Source organism: Musca domestica, unplaced genomic scaffold (genome assembly GCF_030504385.1).
Source record: "Musca domestica strain aabys unplaced genomic scaffold, Musca_domestica.polishedcontigs.V.1.1 10, whole genome shotgun sequence".
NCBI classification, from domain to species: domain Eukaryota; kingdom Metazoa; phylum Arthropoda; class Insecta; order Diptera; family Muscidae; genus Musca; species Musca domestica.
In genome coordinates this window covers 12,976,450-13,001,200 of record NW_026712115.1, presented here as the reverse complement: position 1 = coordinate 13,001,200, position 24,751 = coordinate 12,976,450, and the positions used below count along the sequence as shown (strand labels likewise).

General features: G+C 36.7%; 3 long non-coding RNA genes across 4 annotated transcripts; 2 read left to right on the top strand and 1 right to left on the bottom strand.

The window, feature by feature from the left end:
- The first annotated feature begins 1,899 nt into the window (after positions 1-1,899).
- Positions 1,900-6,236, top strand: LOC105262402 (uncharacterized). Of its 2 annotated transcripts, XR_009342951.1 has the most exons (5): positions 1,901-2,090; positions 2,169-2,224; positions 2,293-2,744; positions 5,474-5,538; positions 5,600-6,236. It is a non-coding gene; the product is annotated as an uncharacterized LOC105262402 (long non-coding RNA). The 2 variants fall into 2 exon arrangements; XR_891781.3 differs by having other exon boundaries at positions 1,900-2,090; positions 2,169-2,744.
- Positions 6,237-7,254: 1,018 nt separating this feature from the next.
- Positions 7,255-8,005, top strand: LOC131804207 (uncharacterized). The gene is made up of 2 exons (XR_009342950.1): positions 7,255-7,708; positions 7,775-8,005. It is a non-coding gene; the product is annotated as an uncharacterized LOC131804207 (long non-coding RNA).
- On the bottom strand, positions 7,650-17,537 carry LOC131804201 (uncharacterized). The gene is made up of 4 exons (XR_009342944.1): positions 17,491-17,537; positions 17,161-17,394; positions 8,080-8,153; positions 7,650-8,004 (listed from the first exon to the last, which is right to left on the bottom strand). It is a non-coding gene; the product is annotated as an uncharacterized LOC131804201 (long non-coding RNA).
- Positions 17,538-24,751: the final 7,214 nt, after the last annotated feature.

Here is a 24,751-nt window from a genome sequence, read left to right as displayed (position 1 = left end):
CGACAGAGAATTAGAAGATGGTTTGCACGAACAAATGCAAGCCTATGAAAACAAGTTACAATCTATGCAGGGACAAGCAAGCGAACTGCGTTCTCAACTAACAATCGAAGTGGAAAAAAGTGAAATGATATTGAGAAATGCGAAGGCCCACGAAAATATCTGCTCGCCAAATCTGAAGAAAACCTGCGGACCAAAGATGAACAATTCGAAGAAAAACATCGAGTTCAGAAAGATCAAGTGCGACATCTGAAAACGAAGTTAGAGAAAGTCAATGAAAAATTGGCTAGCTCGGAAAGAGCGCGGCAAGTCTTGGAAGCTGAGAAAGATGACCTGTCCAAGCAACTAGCAAGTGTAAGAAAGGGACATAATACTGTTAATCTAAAACAGATTCGATGTTTAGAAGGAAATATTGTGAAGTGTTTCCCGCCGGCAAGTCCTCATTTTGAGGAACGGAAAGAAGAATAAAATTCCACCCTGACCAATGAAGAACTCGAAAAACATAATTATATTGGAGTAAAGGGAAAAGTAATAAAGGAGTTACGCACAGAAGGTCCCATCAGTTCCAACGAGTATGGACATGTATTTATCGAAGAAGTGGGGAAAAACAAACAAAGTTCTCTGTTTCCAGTTCCTGAAGGGTATTGCCTTAGCGAAATCAATACCAAACCTCCAATGGCCGTTAGAACAGAAGACGACAAACCGGAGCTTACAATAAAGCCAATGGCAATCATTTGCTACGTGGGTAATGACGGTCTGCAGCGATGGACTACTAATTCGGTAGCATGGAAAATGAAGCCGGCAGATAAAGGTGGTGGAATCGGCAAGAGAGGCTGGATAGAAAAGTGGAGCCGTTTCCTGCAAGCGGTCAACTAGGATAATTTATATAGTGTAGTATAATTAGTTTTAAATCTAAATATCTAAATATTTTTTATATAGTCCTGATCTACACCCATTTTATTTTTTAAACAGTCCACTAAAATATACGCATTTAAGCCGTCCGGGAGAATGTACAAAATACTTTGTACATACTTTTGAGTGCGGTTGAGGCGCTGGGAAAAACTAGAAATAAACAATCAATATTCAAAAATTACATATTTCCCAGCCGCCATAAAATACCACATGGGAACAATTCGGTGATCTTGTGCGCTGGCGCATACGATAATGTGTCAGATAATAAAGGTTATGATCCACACGCACAGATGTCGATGCGCTCAGTAGATGCACAAGACCACTAGAATGAAATGATAAGCAGCCCTGCAATGTTCTCCATTCAATATTAGAATAGATAAGAACAATTGTGTGGCTGCGACTAGGTTAAGTTATATTACGTAAGAAAAATATTTTCATAATAAAATCAGAACTGAATCTGCAGCCAAGCCATTCGGTTGGTTTTATTTTCTCAATCACTTATATACTAAAATAAATAAATATCTTTGATCAGTGTGACAATTTTAGCTAGGTATATATGAATTGAGATCATATAGCATTTTCAGATTAAATGAAACCTTTTGCAATTCAAATGAAACTTTTTGCAGCGGGAATGAAACCTTTGCAGTGAAATTGAAACCTTTTGCAGTGGAAATGAAACCTTTTGCAGTGAAAATGAAACCTTTTGCAGCGGGAATGAAACATTTTGCAACCGAAATTAAACTTTTTGCAAATCAAATGAAACTTTTTGCAAATCAAATGAAACTTTTAGATTTTTAGAAGGAAAAATAACAAAACATTTTAACTTTTAGTAGGTTTAAAATTAAATCAAATAATTATAACTAATATATAGTTAAAGAGGAATTTTTATTGCAAAATGTTTCATTTAATCTGCGAAAGCAATTATTGTGATAATAGACAATTATCTACAGTTTAAAGGGAACATTAATAAACATGAGGTGTGAAATGATCTATTTATGTGTAATTATTCAGGTACTACGTGACTTAAGTCTAAAATGTATATAAAAATATCACAGAATCGTTTTTTTTTCATTCATTTATCCCCTATGTGTTCCGGGACTCGCCTTGGTGAAAAAAGCAGGTAGTAAGTGCTGGCCAGAATTGTTGTCAAGATTTTCATTTAGAACTCCTACTGGTGAAAGGTAAATTGAGCCGGACCATGAAATATTTTGTTCGGCAGCATATATTTCATTTAAAATTTCATTATTATGTACGGCTAGGTTTTCCACAAATCTCCTTTGAAGGCTGAGAGCATACGTGAAGAATGTTTGCGCAGGTGTAAATGTGCTGATTTGAGAAGTGCTTGGAGGGATTCTAAAAGTTTTTTCCTACACATTTTCTCAGGATTTTTCGTTCAAACATTTCAATTTCATTTGCCACTGTTGGAGAAATCGAAAACCATATTGGGAAACCATAATATATAAATGGGCGGATGGCGACTTTATATAAGAACAACTTAGTACTCTGTGGCAGATAAGTATTGCACATGATGTATGATAAACGACCAGCTGTCATTTTGGCTTTTTTCAGGGCGGTTCTGGCGTGGTCATTAAACTTAAAATGTTTATTTATGTTTATTCCCAAATATTTTAAGGTGTTCCTAAAAGGGATTTTTGTTCCTCCAAGCGAGAGATTCAATAGTTTGGATTCTGGCACTACTGTTCTATGGCATTTTCCTGAAGCGTTTCTAATGCAAATTGCCTCCGACTTCGCAGCATTTATGGAAATTCCCCATGTCGTGTAATATGCTTTTATAATTTGAAGATGGTACGCTGCATTATTGAGAGCAGTAATTGGTGAGTTGTTATGACTATATATCAGGCAATCATCCGGGTATAAAATAGATTAGATGAAGGGGGGATATAAGAGCAAGTTACAAACAATTTAGATATGCCCAATTCAATGGAAACACCAACAAATTCTATATCAAGAAAATCATTTAGATAAATTAAATTAGTGGTATATTTGGAATCAACTGCAATAAGGACGCCACCACCTTTTTTACAAACACGATCTTTTCTAAATATTTCATATTTTGAACATAAAATTTCACTATTTAATATAGATGTTTTTAACCAAGTTTCGGAGAAAACCAATACATTATAATTGAAACCAATGCTATCATTATATAAACTGGTTAATTTTGTATTAAGCCCCCTTACATTCTGATAACAAATAGAAAATGAGTCATTTAGTTTTTTGGCTCCGAATCTGGTCTAAGAGGCAAATGAGCTAAATTATCGGATCTCTCCACAAATTCTTTAATAAATGCCCTAGCAGGCCAAAATTCTTTTAAAATCAACTGTACAAAAATATTTTCAGGCACAACGATTTTGAAAGAAGATCTACTTTCAGAAAATGCAGATCGGAGCTTATAGCATCTCAAAAAGTAATCTCCCTCAATTTTTGATTTTATATAATACATTATGTCATCGGCCGTTGTTTCTGGCGCAAACCTTGTTGCAAATATCATTTTCATGGCGGGAGCCATAGATAATGATCTTTGGACAGGTTGAGTTTTGCCAGTAGCAGTCTCGGGACGATCACTAGTGATAAGTGAAGGAAGTAATAATTCCTGTATGTTACGAGTAGATTGGGAGGTTTTCTTAGAAACCTCACTATCAATACTCATAACTTCAGGATTATTTACCCACTTACCTATACCGCTGTTATCTACCGGAACTGGGTGTGTAACAACACTGGCATACGACTGTTCACGTCCAGTCTCAGTTGTTTCAGTGATATTAACTGAAACCGGTTGTGGAACAGTGTTCTATACAGAAACTATTGCTTTGCGACTCGGAACTCCCTTAGTTGGTGCCTTTTTCGCAGCCCTTTTGCGTTTCTGGCCAGAAACTGACGGTGACGACACAAACTCATCTAATTCTTGGTATTTCTCAAACAATGTAGAGATACTCTCAAATCGGAGTGATAGTGAGGAAAAATCTTTTTTCATCGATGTCAATTCCGACTGCAAATCCTTTACAAAATTATAAAAGTCTGCAGAGTTTCCTACATTGCACACAACACCAACGAACACCAACATTATTTCTAATTGTGTCCACGACTTTTGCATTAATCCTAGCACATTTTGTATGCCATTGATTAAGACAAAACCAACAGGTAACACACAATTCATCCTCTGCAACAATATTACACAATTCAAAAGGGCACGACATTATTTATTTTAACTATTATTTATTTTAATTATAATTATTTCTTTTTTAATACACAAGTTACAACTATATTTTTCAAGATTAGATCTGTAGCTGGAATTTTTTATTTATTTATTTTATTCTTTTTTAAATTCTTTTTTTAAATGTTGGCAACTCTTATGAGATGGCAAACAAAACAAGACGATATGTTACAACAACCAATTAGCTAATGTAACAAAAGAAAGAGGATAAAAGGAGAAAGTAAAACTACACAATTTGCAAATTGATATTACTTTAAAAGACAAAACAATATTTTAAAACACTACACCAATTATCACTTGATAATAACAGTAAATTTTCTGTTGTTTAAAAAACTTGAAAAAATTTTGACCAAAAACGGATCCACGTTCAGTTCAATTAATTTATAAATAATTCCTTTGTGGTATGCAGAATCAAATGCCTTCTGGATATCTAGAGAGATTGCCACTGTACATATTTTCTCTCTTAGGTGACTCGTTATATCATTTTGAAATTTAAGTAAGGCATGATTTGTAGAGTGAGCTGGTTTAAATTCAAACTGAAATGGGGAGATAGGGTTAACAATAAATTCGTTTTTTAACTTTTCGTGTAACACACGCTCGAAAATTTTTCCAATGTTTGAAAATAAGGAAATAGGACGGAACTCGCCAGGATTTATGCTGCTAGGCCTTTTCTTTACTGGGATAATCTTCGCCGACTTCCACGAAAGTATCCGTTATTTAAGCAATTATTAAAAATTATTGTTAGGAAATTAATTGCTGTATCTGGGAAATTTGATATTCCGTCTAGCCCACTTGGTTTCTTCTTCTTTATACAGGCAATTTGAGATTTAACAACGGAGGCAGATGTGAAGTGATAAGTGTCAGGATTATCCAGCGAGTTAAATTCTTCATTAAATGTGTATATATGAGTAGAAATAGGATCTAAACATGATGAAATAGAATCTTCAATGTCTGACAGTGGCTCATCGGGTACGTTTTCACGGAATGTATTCACGAAGTGGTTATAAAAAGCATTGGCAATATCAGGACCGTGGGAAATAGTTACGTTATTTATATGTAGTTTTTGGCAGAAAGGATATTTTGCTTTTCCAACGATTTGGTAAACTTGCTGGAAAGCTGAGTGGCCTGGCTTAATATTTTTTAATTTATTGTTAAATAATTTAGCCTCTGCGTTTTTTATAAGGTCCCTTATTATTATCTTTAATAATTGTACTTGTTTAGATAGGAGGTTGTACTCACTGCTTAATCTGTTTCCATTCGTGTGAAAGATATTTTTCAACTCCCTCTGCCACTGGTATTTTATTTTAAGAATCTTCTTTATGTTTTCAGGTAGTGCAATTTTATGATCTCTAGACTCCACTTTTTCGGAATGCTGATCGTGTATGGAGAGGAAGGTATTTTTAAATCTGTTTATATAATCGTCCACTTCGTGATTATTTAAATTTCTATTTTTAGGTGGCAAAGTTTGGCGAAGAGCTGAGTCAAAGTCCTGACGATAGTTTACCCAATTTGTGGATTTATAAGATGTAAAGACTGGGGGAGACTTCAATGCGAGACTGGCCGTGTTAAAGGCTAATTTCAATTTTAACGGGAAGTGATCCGAAAAAGAGGGAAGCGATGAGATGTTGTAATTAGCAGCATTGAAGTCAATCAAATTGGCACTAATAAGAAAATGATCAAGGAATGAGGATCCGTTTGGGTATGAAGGCGTTGAGCAGCAAATTCTACTAATGTCAGTGGAATTATCAAGCAACCAACTATAAAGAGCTTTACCATTGGTATTGTCAGTGAGATCTCCCCATGATACATTTTTGGAGTTGAGATCTCCGCCAAAAATGAACCCGTCATATTGTGATGTTGCCGATAGACAGTTATTTAGTCCGTTTATAAGTTGCAGAGAATTGTAGTTACATGGGATATAGAGCGATCCCAACAGATATCTACGTATGATGTTACCTCTTGTTTCGATTTCTACAAAAACAGTATTGAAATTAATATCTTCAATATCAACTCGTCTGTAATTGAGGGTACTTTTTACTAATATGGCTACTCCTATGTGTGAGTAGTCATAAATAAAGTTGTAACCGCTTAATTTTATTCTTTTATTTCTGCGAAGATGACACTCCTGTATAAACGTAATGTCAATATTGTGATTTATGAGATATTTTTGCAACTCGATTTGTCGGCTACGATCTAGTAATGAACGTACGTTAAAGGTTAGGAAATTAAGAGTTCTTTGGCCCATAATTTTCCTTGACTTTTTTTAAGAGGCTCATAAACTTAGTTTTTGCCTCACTTTTTGACATTTTGTTGTATTCAGCTAGGAAAATTTCAATTTCTTGTACCAAGCTGAGTTCTTCTGGCTGCAAAAATAGACTGGATAGTTTCAAAAACTCGTCAATGATGGATGATTTTGTACTGTGGGAAGGCGTGGGTCGTAAAAAAATTGCAAAAGTTTTGTTTGGTGAGACTAAGCTGGTTGAGGGCAAGTTTGACATTTTGTTTGGCAGTTTCCGTCGTTTTAATTGCTGTTTCAATACGTTCTCTTCGAGTTGCAACGTTTTTTTGTAAGCGGGACAACCCTTCAATTTGCAGTATGACCAGTTGCTTTGCAATTTACGCAACATGGGTCAGAAGTATCAGATTTTAGTCTCTGACACTCACCGGGCAAGTGAATTTTGTCACATTTTACAAATTTGCGGAGTGACACAGTTCTTTAATAAATGCCCCCATGCTTGGCATCGACGGCATTGTATATCCTGATTCTTTCTTTTTGGCTTCTCCAAAAAGATGGTTGTTTCTGTATATATTTAATATGAGAAATATCACTTAAAGATTGGCCTGGTTCTAATGTGATCAAGAGAAGACCAGTATCAATATTTTCTTTTATAGACCTAGGTGTTGTAAATTTGGTAACCTTCGAAACAACATTGGGAATTATTTCATCAAAGAGGCTTTTAATGTTATCTACATCAATGTCATGATACAGACCTCTTAATACAAAAGAGACTTTTTTTAATTCCTTCGGGGTGAATGTATACGCCTGTACTGGGTTTTCATGTAATTTCTCCATCATTGCTATGTGAGCTTTGTTGCGTTCATCCTCATTTTAAAATTTTTATAATGTGCAATTTAATGCACCGAACGTGCTGAACGCCAGCCAAAAAAGAGAACCGGATACGCAGGGCGGCCGGCTAAATTTTAAAAAGTGATGCCAAGTTTCATGTTGTTTATTGTACAACATGAGAGACGTGTGGCAAAAATACAACACTGGGGATAATAGTGGGTAGGTAGAACACCTGATAAAGGTAAATAATAAATGTCAGGGAAATTGTGGGAAAATCTTGGAAAAGAGGGAAAGTTTGGTTGAGCGTCCTTGGTGGCCGTATATAAAGCACGGAGAGGGCGAAAAGCGCCATTATTTCAAAGTGGTGTGGAACAGAAACACTTCAGTCAATTTTTAAATGTTTTTTTTTTTTTGTGAATAGAAAAAGAAAATACTAAATTGGCAGTTACAATTTGTGTGTTTTATTGTTTTATTTGTGTGGCGTATCTAAACAATTTGTAAGTGTTGATTTGTAAGTGATGTTATGTCGGATGTGTTGTGTTAAGTTTTTGTGTTCTATTTAGGAATAACGCCGCGCATAAATCCACAATTGGACAGCGCCATCCGACTTGGACGAAAAAGAAGCGGGCATCCCCAACAATTATTTTTGTATCGCCAGGTGCGGCACAGGGGTTCCAGGCAACGAAAAGGTTCTGGAAACGGCCAAAAGACCTGGGAAACTGCCAGTGGATAACCCTTGGAACAGGCAATAGTACCAATCCGGGAAGCTAACCAGTAGATCCCACCTAAAAATCTGTAAAAAGAAGATAAAAAGTTGCCTAAGTATGCCGTTGTGAAGGTAATGTAATTCAAAATTTAAGTTACTTACCAAAGAAAAGAAAGAAAGCCAAATCCCGCTGAAAAAAGTCATATGAAGTTCCTTTTCCTTTGACGGAAATACCACTGAAATAAAAAAAGAAAAAAATATGAAATTCATCAATTAATCCGAATTTGACCAAAAGAAAAAAAAAGAAGCTATAAAAAATATTTGTTTGTTAGTGTGTAGTTTAGTATATAAGTTAAACGTATTGTTTGTAGTTAGATAAATAGTGCTTAAGATACAAATGTGAGGAAAATTAATGCCCATTAAATCTTATTGTTAGTGAGTGTAGGGTTGCCTCAAAATTTTACAGCTAGAAAATTTCGATTTTTCTGTTTGGGACGAGGATTTGAAATGCCCAAAAGATTTGTCTAAGTGAGCTCCTTTAGGCAGAAATTTAAAGTACTTGTATTGGCCAAAATTGGCGCTTCTAGCAGGGTAATAAAAAAAGGTAATCTGAGTATTGACTCACAATTTTTGTTTTTCGTTCGGGTATTAATAATCCAGTTTTTTTTATGTGTTCGTGTTGAAATTAGTTTTAAGAGAACGATAATGATTCTAATAAATAAGCTTAATGTCTAATTGTCTAAAGAAATAATATGTTGTGCTAAATTTTATTTGTGAGAGAGGAGGTTAGGCGTTGTAAGCGAGTGTGTGTGGCTTTTTGGGGCCCTTTTTAATTTTTTTTTTTGAGTTTATTTGGACTAAAGGGTCAAGGATGGGTGGGCATAGTGGGGGAGCAATAATATCAAGCTCCTGTGTCATAGGTGTATGTTGTGTATGTTTGTTTTCAGTTTTTCTGTGTTTGTGTTTATTCCAGTACAATTCTTTAAGTGTTCATTCCCTAGGGTTGATGGTGGCAGGGTTGAGAACCCCCTGGATTAACCGCTCCCTCCTGAGCTAGTGCGGAACCCCACCATAACGCCGAGTAGGCTGAATGTAACAATATGGCGCCCAATTCCAAAAGAAAACATTAATGTCTTCCAGACATTAGCCAATAATATGTGCAATAAAATCTACGCACTGTGCAATATACCATAGGAGACAATAGATTTAAGCAAAATATCGCATTTTTTACATGCTTGCGAATATTGCAACCACTTTCTAAGTAATTAAAAAGTATCAATTGTGCAATATTTAGCATAGAAAGTAAAAAATTAGGATATTCTGTTCCACTGATTAGGGTCTAGTGCAATAGCTTTTGTTCGTGAAGTGTAACAAAATTTGTATTGTTTTATGACCTGTGTTTTGACGTGTATGTGTTTAAATTTTTTAGAGTAGCGACAATATTTTAAGGTTAGCATAGGATAATTACAGTATCTGCGAACCGATGGGCCACAGACTGTATTGCACTAATTTTATCCTTTCGTGAGATCTCTTTTCTTTAAATATTGGAGAAAACTGCCACGGTGCTAATTTCTAAATGGAAAGTTCAATGTTTGTAATTGTAAAGTCAAACCTAGTCAATACTCTATGACAACCGTAATAGGCTATAAAATAAAATCATGTTTTTTTTGTTTGAAAAGCATAGACCACACACACACCTTATGACAGCTGAAAATACTCCTAAACTCCTCTCATATTTGTCATTGTCTTTGAAAATTTAAATTTTGTTTGTTTTGTTAACCTATTGATTTTTATTTGTTTTGTTTTGTTGTTATTTAACCAATTGATTTATAAATGTTTTGTTTTATTAATATTTACTATTTTTATAACTGTGTGTAATACATTAATCCCTTTTATTGTCTTTTAAAATTAATTAGTTTGTAGTTCATTCCATATAATATTTGCAGCCAACTACATAAGTATTTCCATCTTTTCATATATAGTAATATCAATGAACGCAGCTACGGTAGGGAAAAAACGCAGGAAAAGAAATAGATCGTTAGTGTTTGACCTTAGCAGAACTTCAATTGCATCACCAAAACCGAAAACTAAGAAAAAAGAAAAAATGCAAAACGCTAATGTCAACCCAACTGTTCGGGATTTATCAGGTTCAATTAATAATCCTAATCCTAGCACTAGTGCTGCAGCTAAAATGCCTTCTAACATGCCTCAACCCACTGTGCCGATGCAACCAAAAGAAGTTGACCAACTTGTCAGAAGTTTGGTGCAAGATAGTTTGAACCATGCCCAGGCAAATCTGCAGGTTCTGGTTGAAAAGAGCGTGAGCAAGGAGATGGAAAAGGTTTACACTGTAGTAGATAAATTAAATGATGCAATCGCAAAATTGTCGATCAGCAATCAAAGTGCACCACCAATTCAGATGCCTCAACCAATTCCTACATTAAATCCTAAACCCCCTTCTTCGCCCCCAAATAGCGTAAATAATCCACCTATAAACCGTACCCATACTATTACTCCATCCTTCATGAGTTTTCAAAATTTTCAAGGTATAAGAATTGAGAGATTTGGGATAAATTTCTCTGGCAGACCCAATACTTTGTCAGTAGAAGACTTTATATACCGGCTAGAACATTTTCAAAAGCTTTACAACCTTCCATGGAAAGATATTTTGAATGAGTTCCATGTTTTAGTTTCAGGCCCTGCCAATGAATGGTTCTGGCTAGAACAAATGAATAACAATATTTCTACTTGGCAGTCATTAAAACATGCCTTGTGTGAAAGGTTCAAAACCAGAAGAACATGCTTCGAAGAAATGCGTGATTTGTTAGAGCGAAAGCAAATGCCAGGAGAATCGATAAACTCGTTCTTCCACGACTTAAACGCAATGAGACCTAAGCTAGAAAGACCAGTTTCGGAATACGAAATGATCTCCCTGGCTAAGAAAAATGTGCGAAAGAATATTTCAGGTATTGTTTATTCGATGCAAGTATCCTCGCTTGAGCAATTGAGAATTGAGTGTATTGAGATTGAAAAGACATTCTTTCGACGCGATCCTGCCCCAGTTACTACTCCTACTTACAATAAACCAGCTCGTGTAAATGCGATGCATGAAGAGAATGACAAAGAAATTTTTCAGGTATTCGATGAACCAGATGAAGTAGTAGATGTTTCAGCAGTCAATGTTCAATTAGTCTGTTGGAATTGCCAAACTCCCGGCCACGGATTCAGGGATTGTCTTTCCACTCAAAGAAATCTATTTTGTTTTAAGTGTGGAAAGCAGAATACCATTACGCCGAAATGTGCAAATTGTCGATTGGGAAACTCGAGGAAGAACCTGGTTACAGCGGGAAACCACCGTTCTGCCGAGCAGCCCGCCGATCAAAATCCACAATCGATTTAGAAAAAAGTAAAACCGATAAACAAATTTACCCTAAAATTCGACATTATTTACCATTGGAGGTCAGGGAACAAAATTATGAGGAAATAAGGTCAAGAATATTCGGAGAAGATCAAAATGAAATGAATAGCAAGCAATTCAAGAAAAAACAAAGAATTTCAAAACTAAGGCAAAAGCAAAAACAATTTAAATTGCTAAAGAAATCTGTGTCCGAATCAATAGTCCGATGCCAATATAAAACAGATTTAAGACCATATGTTACGATAAAAATTGAAGGAAAGGAAGTTAGAGGTTTATTAGACTCTGGCGCTACAGTCAGTCTACTGGGAAGAAATTGTAGAGAAATAGTGGAAGAGATAGGAACTAATGTAAAACTCTATATTTCAAATGTCACCACTGCTTCTGGTCAACGACACCGCATTTTAGGTACAATTGAAGTCGATGTTGAATATCAAAGTCAGTTAGCTAAAATGACATTGTTTCTATGTCCTGACTTAGAACAGGAATTATATTTAGGGATAGATTTTTGGAAGATATTTGGAATTGCACCCGAAATATTTCCCACAGAAGAAATAAATCTGGAACTTCAGCAAAAAATTCATGGGAATTCAGCTAATGATAATGAAAATATGCATGTTCTAACAGAGGAACAACAGCAACAGCTAAATGAAGTTGTAAACAAATTTCCGACATTTGAAAAGAATGGATTGGGATGTACCAAGTTGGAGAAACATGCCATTAAATTGATAGAAGGAGCAAATCCTGTCAAGGACAAACATTACCCTCTGTCGCCCGCCGTACAGGAAATAGTCTATAGAGAAATTGATAACATGATCAAACTAAACGTGATTGAAGAAAGCGATTCACCGTGGAGCAACAGGACTACCGTAGTGCGAAAACCAGGCAAAAACAGATTCTGTTTAGATGCGAGAAAACTCAATGCATTAACCATCAAGGATGCATATCCATTGCAGAACATTGATGGGATATTGAGTCGAATAGATCAAACGCATTATATTAGCAGTGTCGACCTGAAGTACGCGTTTTGGCAAATAGAACTTGAAGAAGAAGCCAAACCGTACACAGCCTTCACAGTACCAGGTCGACCGCTATACCAATTCAGAGTAATGCCGTTTGGTCTATGCAATGCGGCGCAACGACTCTGTCGGTTGATGGACCGAGTAATACCTGGTAAACTGAAGTCCAACGTGTTCATATATTTAGATGATTTACTGATTATATCTGATGAATTTGAAACGCACTTGAAATTGTTGAGCGAGGTAGCAGATTGTTTAAAGAGGGCCAACTTAACAATTGGTTTCAAAAAGTCCTCGTTTTGTTTCCGTGAATTGAAGTATCTTGGGTTCATAATCGGAAACGGCTGTTTAAAAACCGACCCGGAAAAAGTCAGCGCAATTCTAAAAATACCGATACCAAAGACTCCAAGAGAAGTAAGAAGCTTTTTAGGAACGGCCGGATGGTACCGTCGTTTCATACAAGATTTCGCTTCCATATCCGCTGCCCTAACTGATACATTAAAAAAGGGGCAGAAATTTACGATGACACCTCAAGCATGTGAATCATTCCGAACACTGAAGAAAGCTCTCACCTCGGCACCAGTGCTTCGACATCCCGATTTTCAGCGAGAATTTTTCATACAGTGTGACGCATCTGAGTACGGAATTGGAGCCGTTCTTTTCCAAAGAGATGATAATGGTTGGGAATATCCAATTGCTTTCTACTCGCAAAAACTAAATTCAAGTCAGAGGAATTATTCGGTAACTGAGAAGGAATGTTTGGCGGCGGTTCTTGCCGTAAAGAGATTTCGACCATACGTGGAATGCATGAAATTCACCATGATCACAGATCACGCAAGTCTCAAGTGGCTTATGTCACTGAAAGATTTAAGTGGGAGACTTGCTAGATGGTCTCTGCAGCTTCAAGCTTTTGATTTTTCAATTGAATACCGAAAAGGATCTGAGAATGTTGTGGCTGATACCTTATCCCGTCTACCAATTGAATCGGAGATAGCAGTAGAAGAAATCACTAACGATGATATTTTGGATTTCGAAACCACCGCGTTTGATAGCGAGGAGTACCTGAAGTTGCGAAAAACAATAATAGAGAATCAAGAAAGACTACCCGATTTAAAAGTCGACAACGACAAAATTTACATAAGAGTGAATAATTTTGATGAAACGACGATGGAATTTGAATGGAAATTGTGGATACCGGAAGAAATTACCTATACGATGATTGAGAAGGCCCACAATTATAATCAGTCTGTCCACGATGGCATAAATAAAACTATGAAACGTTTAAAAACGTATTATTATTGGCCAAAAATGGCATGCCAAGTAAAAAATTACGTGTCCAATTGCCAAGTCTGCAAAGAAACCAAATCGTCAAATTCTATTATGCGACCTACCATAGGAAACGAGGTTATCACAGAAAGGCCATTCCAAAAACTTTATGTAGATTTCCTCGGAAAGTATCCCAGATCTAAAAATGGAAACGCCTACATTTTTATTGTCATGGACCATTTCACTAAATTCATCTTTTTACATGCGATGAGAGAAGCTACCGCTAAAAATGTTGTGGAATTTCTGGAGGACAAAGTATTTCGTGTATTTGGGGTCCCAGAAACAATCCATAGTGACAATGGAAAACAATTTGTCTCAAATATGTTTCAAGAAATGGTTAAGAACTACAAAATAAACCATTTAACGACAGCGTACTACTCTCCACAATCAAATGCGGCAGAGAGAGTGAACCAGTCTGTACTGGCGGCGATAAGGACTTATGTCGAGAAAGATCACCGAGATTGGGACTTATACCTATCTGAAATCGAGCAAGCTCTCCGAACGTCGGTACACTCCGCCACAGGTGTTAACCCATTCTTTGCATTGTTCGGATACAATATGTTTACCAACGGAAATGATTATAGATTAGCCAAGAAACTCAAATCATTCACTGACCACCAAATTATACAATTTAATAGAAAGGATAGATTAGAATTAATGAGAGAAAACATCAAGAAAAACATGCATCAAGCTTATGAGGCCAGTGCCAAAAGGTACAATAGTAGATCACGAAATGTAACTTTTCGTCCAGGCCAGGAAGTCTTTCGTAGGAATCACGTTCTCTCAGATTTCAAGAATAATATAAATGCGAAATTTTGCAAGAAGTTTTTGAAGTGCAGACCTATTGGAAACAATATGTATGAGCTGGAGACTCTGCAAGGGAAACCCCTTGGAAACTTCCATGTCAAGGATATAAAAGCTTAAAATGATGTGAGATATAATTACTGTGATATAATTACTTAAGTGCAATATAATTTATAAAATGTATGTCGTGTATGTCTATTTTATAAATTATAATGTGTCGTTGTTTTTATACATAGAATTTGTTTTATAAATTTAAGGTTTGTATTATCAAATAGGATGTGGACAAAGTGTCTTGAGGGTCTTGTGCAATAGATATGCGATTAGAAAGGAAATACGCAATAATAAAAATCTGTGATATAGAATTTACTAGTGCAATATAGGATAATTAAATTAGTTCGTTATTGTCCTAAATTATTTATTTGTATTGCTCAGAATTTTTTTCTCAGTCGTTATTGTCAATTTTTTTTTAAATTGTATGTCTAAAGCAAAGATAACAGCTAAAGAGCCCGGCTGAATGAGACTTCAGGGTGTGGGAGTTCCCCACGTTGTGGAAAACATAAGTAGAAAGACCAATATTCCATTTAATTCCTTTCAAAATACAATAGCCACCATCTCTGATTGTCTCAAACAACCAAAGTACGTTTATATTCATGAAAAGTTCCGTAGATTTTTTTTCTAACAACCATTTCCGGCATTAAAGTATTCAATTGTTACCTGACAACCGATATTTCTCACATTACAATCGTGGAAATTTAGTTGATTTTGGTTAAATTATTTTAAAAGCATAACAGATTTTTCAACTAAGATTAAAAGAGTAATATAATATAAAAGAAGAATAAAATCATATCCCCTTTGCATTGCTGTTGATTTTCATTTGTTTTGATTAAATATTTTTTTTCCAATATTCTCCTTTTTTCCCGGGGAATGCAAAAATATAGTCGATATGATTTGGTTTTTGTTACATATGGCCTTATTATAGTTTGTATTTCTTCTCAATTAAAAACCATAGAAGATTTTTTTTTATTCTATTCATTTGTAGGTATTCTGTTTTTCCTGTATTTTCAGAAAATTTCCTGAAAGTTGTGTCAATTTTTGTTTTTTTTTATATGTACTCATCTTTTCAGTGTTTGTCTATCAATGAATATCTAATGTTATAACATTTTATCAGCTTACCACTTGCTCTTTGGCAATTTAGCAAAACAGAATTAGATACTTTTCAGCTCAGTTTTGAAGATTCACAAAAAGTTTTTTTTTGATCACACAATACTCTGCATTGTTCCATTTAGAATTCAACATTTTTATAGTAAAAAGGCATTTGAATTGTTACAAAAGCCTGAGGTAGTAATTTTAGTACTCCAAGAAGAAACACAATTTGTTCACTATGGCATAATCTTTCTATCAGAACCTTAAATATCGAATTTTCGGCTTTAAGAAAGAATAATTGTAATAATTTTTTTGTCATTTCCATCAAAATGTCTTTAATTTTTTTATCTTCATCCAATACCACAATACTTTTCGTACACTTTTCTAAAAACACTTCTTTTTCATAATCCAACCACCAACAGATACCCCCAATACATAATTTCCAAATCCCAGATTCAGTCGTTCATACTAAACCAACATTTTTAAATTCTACACAGTTTGTACACGTATAATGCTAGGAACACAATTGGAGCGAACGACGAATTTTTTCGCGGCGTATGTTCGTCGTCAAAAATAAAACACATATGTGTATATGGAAGTGCACACAATCACGGCACCGGCGAAAATTTCGTCGGTCGCCGCGAACTCAATTAGCTTTATTTCTATTTCATACGCCGGCGACCGGCGAACAAAATAGTACAAGGTGGCCATACTTGTACGAATTTTATGTGTTTTAGTAAATAAAGTTACTTTTTACTTTAAAATTTGTTATGGTCACTCTACTATCTGTTACTCGTATAAAAAAACATAATTAATTTGTTTATTTATTTGTGTACTTGCGCCTGAGTGAAGATGGATATCAGTGAATTTATAATAGAGAAGATGGACATAAGTGAAATTATAATAGAGAACGTAAAGAATTATGTGTTCTTGTATAATTCATTGTAGTCAACAAATGAGCAAAAAGTAAACAACTTCATCAGCTGTTTTATAATTTCGTCGGTATTGTGTTCCATACGACGAATTTTGGCGGCTCATTTTGTCGCCGCGTAGGGCGAAATTCGTCGTTCGCTCCAATTGTGTTCCTAGCATAACACATTTCCATAAAACCATCTTCATACCATGGGAAAAGAATATAGGTACACGCTTAAGAACATTGATATGTCAAAATTTTTATAATGTTTGATAAGTGGATTTTTAAATGTTTTTTATACAACGCAATTTAGAGTTTGTTATAATATGCGTTCTTTCAAAAAAAAAAAAATTCTTACAAATTTTATAATTTTTCATTCAACATTTTCAATTGACAGTTCATTGTCCCATTGTCGATGCGACTACCTGTATTTTTCTACCAGGCTTCATACATTGGAATAGTTCCCAACGGTAATCCCAACTGTAATCTTTAGTCGCTTCGTCTTGGCGTTGACTCATTTCACTATGTCAATACTCTTTAGTGGGCTTTGCTTGGTTCATTACCAAACGAACACTTTCGGTTTTTATAAAATAATCCACTACAAAAATTATTTTTTTACTCACCTGAATTATGTTCTTGAAATACGCCAATCAGCAGTTTACTCCTTATGCAGCGATTTAAAGCCGTTTGGATATCCTATTTTTGTTGGTTGACAATCTGTCTATCCGCACATCAGTTCTTTGTTTAAATTTAATTTTATACTTTTTTCATAACACACAAATAAGTTTCAGGCAGATGCACTGCCAATTTTAAATATCACTTGCACTTTATTTTTATACACAACCATGGTCGTTTACCTGAAAAGGAAAAAAGAAAAACATTAGTAAATATGGGAAAAGAAAATGACAACAAAACTATTGTTTTGCAGATGCATAAATACAAAAAATGACTACCTGCACAATATAGAGACCTGGTTATAAATTGTTTGATGAGTGCGTGAGTTACAGAAACAACATCAACAACAACAACATTAACACAAGCACCTACAAAGCCACCAAGGTTAAATCAAGCAAATAAATAATAAAAATTATTAAGAATTGCTAATAAGTCAATAACCGTATGAATTGCTACATATAAAATTAGTAAGAATTTTAAATAGTTCAACAGACCGAAAAAGAACTGTAAAATAAAGTATTGTTCAATAAAAGAATTGTTAAATAAGCATATATTTAAATTTCAAAGAATTGTAAACAGGCCACCAGCTATAGAATTACTAATAATTTTATAAATTGTCAAAATGCAGTTATTGCAATTTTCACTTTAAATAAGTTTATAATCGTAACTTTCATTTTAATTATTGTTTTCAATAAAGATGAGTAATTTTTGAGCAACCAACGAATAAACTTGTGTTTTTTTTAATACTCGGATTACTACAAGAATTAACTGGCGCAGTCGGGTAGTTCTGGTTCCTGCGCTACAAAAAAAAAAAAAATTTAAATAAGTGTTGTGACGGTTTATCGCAAACGAAAAAAAAAAGCGCACGGAATTACATAGAAGACGAAGGATAATCGTCTGAAAAGAACAGAACAGAACCAGCATCCGTGACGGACCATCACGAGGAAAAGCAGAACCAACAAGAGAGGACATCTGTACGGACATCTGCCAAGGAAAACTACTTTAAGGACAACCGATTCCAGTCAACGTTACCAACAATAATGTCAATAAGAACTATAATTTTAATATTGTAAGTGAAAATTTCTATTATTACCAAATTTATTGTGGAAAAGTGCTAGAAACAAGCAATACTATTAAATATTTTACTAAAGGATAAAATAGAAACATACTTAAAAGATTCAAGATTCAGTTTAAAGATTAATAAAAGTGAAAACTTATATTGTGAACAAATATAAAATAATTTAACCGTGTTTTTCAAAGAAAAGAAAAATAGATAATTTTTTTTAAATAATTTACCTATTAAATATTATGTTCAAAAGAACATATTTTACTAACACATTTTTTAATTTTGTTTTTATTATTATTTTATTCTATGTCAGCATATAACTGACCTATATAATTATTGTTTGCCTTATGCAGGCCAATAGCCTAAATAAAGAAACACCTCGATTGGTTTCACATTGCATGGGTTATTGGCTGAAGTAATTTATTGCTTAGTTAACTTTAAATGCTAGTTTTAATGAATTCAAAAATGTATAAATAGAAAGCAAAAATAAATATTCTTGGTAGATTACAAGAAATTGTAAACATACCAAGGTTACACAATTCAAGTGTTGTGTATATCTGCTTTAATTAATATTAATAAACATTTTTTGGTGACCCCGACGTGATCCTGACAAGGATTACTTGATTCACTCATAAATTTCGAATTTCCCCCCACCAGTGGTAAGGAATTTGAAATATTTATTTGTGAAAGGAGCTAGTTACGTACAACTAGTAGCACCATCTAAGAGCCAGAAACATCTGGAGAAGAAGCCAGTACCTACATCAAGAATCTGAATCAACTGATAGCTAATCACCGTAAGGCGGATACAGTATGGATCTAGCTACAGTAATCGAGCAACAACAAGCAGCAATTGCCGAGTTGAGGAAGGCAATTGCGAACGTAAAAAAGGCTCCATTGGAAAGAAGAACGGTGGAGTTCTACAGCAAAAAGCTCAAGGAAATGGAAGCACTCTGGGCAGAGATCGATCGCAATGAAAACAAAATTCGTGCAGATCCTGCGGCAGAGTCACATCTCCATATCACCAATAACGAATACCAAGTCATTGGTGAAGAGTACAGAGCTGCAATCGACAACATCGAGGCAGACATCAAAAGGGGCAAAGAACAAATGCCTCAGAAACCGCTTCCCGCAACAAGGGAGGGGGTGCAAAAACAATCAGGCCAGTTTACTGCAACCAGCAGCGTGACTGCATTAGTGAGACGTCAGAGGGCTCTAATGCAGTCCATACAAACGTTAATAAGGGGCAATTCAGGCCAAGCTGCTCCCTGTCAGACAGTGGCTGCAATTGAAAAACTGTGGACACACGTGGAAGATATCCACTTCAAAATGTTCGAGGACTTTGATGACCCAACGTTGGTGGGGTACGATGCATCAGCCTACGTTCTCTTAGAGGAAGAGACGTTAAAGTTCAAAGAAAAAATATCGACGCTAACACAGGTCGATCATTCGTCGTCTCAGCAGAGATCAGGCGGAAACTTGGCAAATCAAGTTAATCTGCCAAAAATTACAATCCCTCAATTTAATGGGGATTATTCGAAGTGGCAGACGTTTGCTGACATTTTTGGGAAAATGATCAACGAGCAAGCCTTGCCACAAGTGCAAAAAATGTGGTATCTCAAGGCCAACGTGACTGGGGAAGCCGAGAAACTCATAAGGCACCTCGAGTTGACCGAGGCGAATTACGACATTGCCTGGAAGACACTCCAAGACAGGTACAATAACAAGAGAGCTCAAGTGTCAACTATACTTGAGAGAATGCTAAACCTGCCCAACATGTCTGGCGATAGCAGATCAGTGAAGGACTTTCATGATAGTCTTCATGAATCGTTATTGGCATTGGAGGGTCTTGGAGTAAGGCCAAAGGAATGGGATCCACTCTTAATCCACATCCTAACAAAGAGGATGGACAAGACTACTCATGTGTTGTATGAGCAGTCGATTGTAGATTCGAAAGAACTCCAAACGATGGATCATTTCATGAAATGTTTGAGGAGTCGTTTCGAATCATTAGAAGCTGTCAATGGGATTCAGAAGAGCAAACCGTCAGCGACGACTGCTTCCACCACGATCCGTAGATGTCACATGTGCAAAGGTGACCACCCCCTATATTACTGCAAACAGTTCTTGGCAATGACAGTGCCCGAAAGACAGAAATGGGTTGCTAGACACAAGATGTGTCTAAATTGCTTCAAGGATGACCATCAGGCAAAAACGTGTACAAGTGGGAAGTGCAGGAAGTGTCAACAAAAACACAATACACTTTTGCATTTTTCAACGAGGCCACAAGTAGAGAACAAGTCAGCAGATTTGTCGGTTCAACAGCCGCCAACAGTAGCATCGGCGAATAGATCCCAATCATACGTACTTCTTGCAACCGCACGTGTTGCGATCAAGGCAAATAATGGAAGAAGCTATGAGTTTAAGGCGATTCTGGATTCCGGTTCACAAATGAATCTGGTGTCAGAGCGACTAGTGCAGAGGTTGGGTATCGAACCCATTCAAACATCTCTCTGTATCGAAGGTGTTGGAGGTAGATCAAGAACCGCAAACCACAGGGTCAACGTGGAGCTTAAGTCACTCACCAGCAAATTCAGAACACGCCTAGAAGCCTTTGTGTTACCAAATATAGTGCCACCCCAACCAAGCACTGAGATCGACATCACATCATGGCCTATTCCAGAAAACATAAAACTAGCAGATCCCTATTTTTATCAAACGACCAGGATTGACGTACTACTTGGAGCAGAGTTCTACTTCAACCTGATTCTCTCACAAGAACTTCGAATGTCCAAAGAGCTTCCTATATTGAAGAACTCAAAACTAGGATGGATTGCTAGTGGAAGAGTTCAGGCTGAATCAGAAACTGTGACATGCGCCGTTTTCGGAGAAGATGAACATGCTTTAGAAGATTTATTAAAGATGTTCTGGGAACAAGACGATGTTTGTGAAGACCAGAAGTTGACAATAGCAGAGGAACAGTGTGAAAATCACTTCAACCAAAATACAACAGTGAATGAGAATGGTCGGTTTGTGGTGCGATTACCGTTTGCAGACGGCCCTGAGAAAATTTCTGAATCCTTGAATATTGCAGCATCAAGATTCTTTGCGTTGGAACGTCGCTTATCTAAGGATGCAAGTCTTCACGAGCAGTATGCTAAATTTATGAAGGAGTATGAGGATCTGGGACATATGACGAAAATACAATCAAGAGAGGTGCGTGGTAATCATTACTATATCCCGCATCATTGTGTCCTACGCCCAAATAGCAGCACAACAAAACTGAGGGTTGTGTTCGATGCGTCTTGCAAGTCATCATCTGGATGGTCACTCAATGATATTTTGCATTCAGGTCCCAGGGTTCAAGGAGATCTGTTTGGAATGCTGTTGCGGTTTAGACTGCCGAGATTTGTGTTTACAACAGACATTGAAAAGATGTACAGACAAGTGCTAGTCGACAAAAGAGATCGCAAATATCAACTAATCGTATGGAGAAACACTCCAGACAAGGAACTCGAACATTACATGTTGAATACGTTAACATATGGTACGACGTGTGCCCCATATCTTGCTACAAGATGTCTGAAAAGGCTAGCAGATACGAACATACAAAGATATCCATTGGGGGCGATGGTATTGCAAAAGAATTTTTACGTTGACGATTGCATGTGCGGGTCTGACAGTTTAACAACGGCAATTGAGATGCAGAAACAAGTTAATATGTTACTACTGGAAGCTGGATTTAGACTACGAAAATGGTGTGCTAACCACTTAAAACTGCTGCATGGAATTCCTCCAGAAGATAGAGAAGTAGATCTCAATTTTGACAAATCATCAACCAAGGTTTTGGGATTAACATGGATTCCTCAAGCAGACCGATTTTGTTTGAAGAGTGATGTGAACGAATGCACCAAGGTCACCAAGCGGAAGGTCACATCTGATTTGGCAAGATTGTTTGACCCCTTAGGAATTGCGGGTCCTGTGGTGTCAGCAGCTAAGATCTTTATTCAGCAACTGTGGAAGAATAAACTTGGCTGGGACGAGGAACTGCCAGCAGAAAGGGCAGCATATTGGCTATCGTTCCGAGAAGGTCTGAAGATGTTAAATGATTTCAGGTTACCCAGACACATGTTTGATGGAGAGAAACCAACAAAAATTGAGATACATACTTTCGTGGACGCGTCAGAAAAGGCATATGGTGCTGTGGTGTATCTTCGAGCTATGCTGCCAGACGGCAGGCATATAGTCAGACTTCTTTGTTCAAAATCAAAAATAGCACCAATAAAGGAGATCACGCTGCCACGGTTAGAGCTTTGTGCCGCTGAATTGGGAACAAAACTTACTGCTAAGGTCAAAGCCGAATTGGGTTACGAAGATCTAAGGACTATTTATTGGTCAGACTCAGAGATTACATTGTACTGGATCAATTCAGAACCATCAGCTCTAAAGACGTTCGTTGCCAACAAAGTAAAAAATATACAAGGCAGATCGATAAACACTCAATGGCGACATGTGGGGACGAAGGATAATCCTGCCGATTATATATCCAGAGGTATGAAACCAGATCGTCTGTCGGGATGTCTGATGTGGTTTTATGGACCCACGTATCTACATGGAAATGAATCTCTCTGGCCGGGGCCCTTCTCAAAGAATAGAGAAAATCAATCCGATCTTGAATTCAAGACAAAATCTACAGTATCAGCAATTGCCTCACAGAGTGGGTTACAGGATATGATCTATGGAATCAACCACAAGGGTTCATTTAGACGATTACAACGTATTGTCGGTTATGTCCTGCGATTTTCAGAAAGGATAAAGGGACGCAAGCATGGAAGTTCGACAGATGTATTGACACCTATGGAGTTGAATCAGGCGATGCAACTAATAGTCAAGACCGTACAGGTGGCAGATTTTGCGAAAGAAATTCAGCAATTGAGGAAACATGGAGCATTGGACAAATCAAGCTCCATACATAGTTTAACTCCGTTTCTTGATGACAGAGGAATACTTAGAGTCGGTGGCAGGTTGGAAGAGGCAACCTTAGCATACGACACAAAACACCCGATGTTGTTACCATACAACGATCCAATTGTGAAACTCATTCTTAGCATGATCCATTTAGAGAATAGCCACTGTGGCTCACAACTATTACTGGCAACATCAAGACAAAAATATTGGATAATCAAGGGGAAGGCTATGGCTCGCAACATTGTGCAAAATTGCGTAAGGTGCACCCGGGCGAAGCCAAAGTTATACAACCAAATCATGGGAAATCTCCCACCGAGCAGAGTCACACCAGCAAGGCCGTTTATTGTCTCCGGCGTTGACTATTGCGGACCGTTATGGGTCCACTACAAAATACGAGGCAAGAGACCACACAAGGTTTACATCGCTGTCTTTGTCTGCTTCGCAACAAAGGCTGTACATTTGGAAGTAGTTACAGACCTAACAACGGAAGCATTCATTGGAGCATTGAAGAGATTTATCTCTCGGCGAGGAAAATGTCAAACCCTATATTCAGACAACGCGACTAACTTTGTAGGTGCTAAAAATCAGCTCGATGAATTCAATAAGGCTGTCTTTGGGGAGAAAGGCAAAAAAATAATAGCGGAGACGTGTTCAAGAGAAGGGATCGATTTCCAGTTTATTCCCCCAAGAGCACCACATTTTGGTGGCTTATGGGAAGCCGCGGTGAAGTCAGCCAAGCAACTGTTGCTTCGCACCACTAATAGTGCATCATTAACCCACGAAGAGTTGGAAACAGTTGTTATTGAAATAGAAGCAATCCTGAATTCCAGACCGTTGACTCCTATTTCTGACGATCCAAATGATCTAGCTGCATTAACACCTGGTCATTTTCTTGTGGGAGAACCGTTAACGGCACAGGTTGACCCATCAGCGAACCAATGGTCAACATCATTGACAAGCAGATGGAAGGTCGTATCTCAAATTAGACATGAGTTCTGGAAACGTTGGTCCACGGAGTACTTAAATACTCTGCAAGAAAGAAGGAAATGGAGTACACCATCTCCAAACGTGGAACCTGGTCAATTGGTCATTATTAAGGAAGATAACATGCCTGTAATGCAGTGGCCGCTAGGCAGAATAACCCGAACATATAAGGGCAACGATGGAGCCGTTCGTGTAGTCGACGTAAAGACACAAAACGGCGAAATTAAAAGAGCTATAACCAGATTAGCTCCTTTATGGAAAAAGGAAAAGGAACCTCTTCCGCCTATAGAGACCAAGAGTAGGAGTGAAGAGCCATCTCCAAAGCGATTGAAGACGTCAAGCAGCATGCTAGTATCGATGATGCTTGTGGCTTTACTATTTTTACCTCTATGCTTGTGTCATTCGTTCAACATACACAAGTTTGAGAATAAGCCCGGCATCTATTTTGAAGGAATTGGAATCACAAAAGTAGTAACAGCAGAGTGGAAACTGATCACTTATTATGATCTTTCCTCATTTTGGGC